This window comes from Falco naumanni, chromosome 5 (assembly GCF_017639655.2).
Source record: "Falco naumanni isolate bFalNau1 chromosome 5, bFalNau1.pat, whole genome shotgun sequence".
NCBI lineage: Eukaryota > Metazoa > Chordata > Aves > Falconiformes > Falconidae > Falco > Falco naumanni.
The window spans coordinates 80,054,504-80,057,003 of NC_054058.1; the positions used below are offsets into that span (position 1 = coordinate 80,054,504).

General features: G+C 37.3%; 1 long non-coding RNA gene across 4 annotated transcripts in view; it reads right to left on the bottom strand.

Annotated features, from left to right (window-relative positions):
• The window catches only part of LOC121089062, a 77,958-nt gene that overhangs the window by 75,368 nt on the left and 90 nt on the right, over window positions 1–2,500 (bottom strand). For all 4 annotated transcript variants that reach the window (XR_005828117.1, XR_005828116.1, XR_005828115.1 and 1 more), the window contains exon 2: window positions 2,296–2,371. This is a non-coding gene — a long non-coding RNA (uncharacterized LOC121089062). The remainder of the gene's footprint in view (window positions 1–2,295; window positions 2,372–2,500) is intronic.

The window sequence follows — 2,500 nt, forward strand, 5'->3', positions numbered from 1 at the left end:
GAATTTTATTTTGTTTTATTTTTCTGGTGGAACATATTTTAAAAATATTATTGATAAGCTTCATTTGTTTGCTGGTCTGTTTTTTTATTGAAAGGGCATGTTTTAAAACTGTGCCAAAGCCAGAAACAGCATTAAGTGAAGGAGGAGGGGGGAAAGAAAGAGAAGCAAGAAAAAACCCCGCTTAAATACTGTAAAGTACAGTATTTCGTTTGGATTGATTTAAAAGACCAAGATCAGAATTCATTTATATTAAAACAGCATTATGTCACAAAACAAGTATACCTTTAGATATGTTTTCTTGGAAAATGATGCATGTTGTATGAAATAAATTAAACTACTGTACAACATTAAAACCGATCCACACATGATATCTAATGAATTCCATATTCTTTCTAGAAGCTTTCAATGCTAATCAGAAAATTCCATATAATTTTTTTTTATGTACTCAACTAGCAAGTGACTGACCTCTAAAAGTCACTAGTTGGGTAATAAATTTTATAAATCAGACCTATTATAATGAAGTATTTTTAAAGCTATTTCATCTTTGCCTGACTAGCTTGAAATCTGACTTATTTTGATCAACAAATGTTAATTCTGCTCGATTAAATGGGACATTCAAGGACCACAATGTTAATTTTTTACTTACACGGAATACCTATTAAAAATGAAGGGAAGTTTTGCCTGCAAATATTTTTCTTAAAATGTGATGAGCAGTTAGAACATATCCTCATACCCCTGTCCATGCTACGGAAGGTCAGATGTTTTGGTGGTCTGACCTCTTCTATTTCCCTCAAATGTCTCTTCAAAGCTGCCTTTGACCTCTGAAAGGACCTGGACCATTAACACTGGTTACACTGAAGACAGATACAGCTCATATCATCTTATTTAAATAATAAGTATTAAATAAAAAGGTAAAAAGACCAAACCTGTAAAAATATATTTCTATAGTTAGAGTAGCAAAAGGTTTGGCCCTATTCTGTGTGACCCATTTGAGCCATCCTGTTCAAAAGGAATATTTAATGTAAATGCCAGTGGAACTTTGAGTATTTTCAGAGGACTACAAATATGTCAAGGCAGGGACAACATCTTACACATTTATGTGGTCTTATAAATCTCCTTTTAGGGGCTGCTCTCAGAACAATAATGATAATGATAACGATAATAAGTGGGGAAAAAGTCTAAGAGTGGTGTAAAACTTCCCATAGTGTGTGAGGCTGTGTCACAGCTGTTGCACATCTGGGATTGCCTGAAAGCAGGCAGGCGAGCCCTCTGGGCCACCTTGGAGGAAGCGATCAGGAGTGGTGCCACAAAACTAGGATACAGGCCAGGCTGAAGAGGACCAGCAAGAGGCAACTGGGACAAGCCAGTGGGGAGAGCTTATGCTGATGTGTATTTAATAGCTATGACCCATCAGAAGGAGGCACAGCCACCATGCTGGAAGGGCGAGTGAGCAGCAGCAGCTCTCTAATTTGGCCAGGCGTGACTAGCCTCCCCTCTATACATTCCCTCCGTGTTGCATCTGTGTAAAGGCTGATTAAACTGCCTTTATACACCTAAAGTTACTTCTACCCCCCCCAAAATTGCCCTAATAACCAGAAATTCTGCGAGGCCACTGCAAAGATAGCAAAGGTTGATCTGCCACAGTAGAGGGAATTTCAGATTTCTTCATGGTATCACAATGGAAGGGATTACATATGTCTTAGTGTGTTGATGTGAAGTGTTTCAGAGGTGTCAGCTGCAACTTTAATATTTTAATTTTTTTGTTTGTTTTGGTTTATTGTTGTTCTTTGTCATCTCATCAGCTGAACCATAAAGAGCAGCAAATTCGTGAGTGTGCGCATCTCGGTGAGTGTGAAGTTGTTTGATATATAAAGTCAAATGTTGTGTTCCAGTTGGAACATCAGTTAAATTGAAAAAAAAAAAAATGTAGCACAAAAGTAATTTCAACTCCTTGGATCTTATGGTAGGCAAAGTAGCAAAATTAAAGCACTAGAGCCACCTTCTGACTGCACTGAAATTGCTGCATCCCGATAATGGTGACAGCATTAATACGTTAAGTGGAAGGGAGCACGGTACATATATTTCAGTTCTTTGTATCATTATCCTAATGGCCTGGCTAAAAAAATGCTACATTTTGCTGTAAATAGGGGTAGGGTTTTTTTCTGTATTTGTGTGGAACATTATCACATACGTAAACATTTCACATCTATGTATGTGGTTAGTTCCCTTCGTCAAGTTATAAAAGGAAATATGATGGTGCTCATTTCTGTAGGAAAAGCCCTGTATAGTACTTACACCATTAGGGAAGAAATCCCAGGTTCTCACACGGGAACACATAAACAACAGCCAAAGTAGTATTCAGCCCAATTCTCTAAACAGGGAAAGAAAAGAAGAAAAAAAACCCCACAACATTTTGGCTGACATTTTAGTTCCCAAACTCTCTGTGTATGCAGTGGCAATAAGCCTTAACTGAAATAAACAAAAGCAGTTTTATAAATTT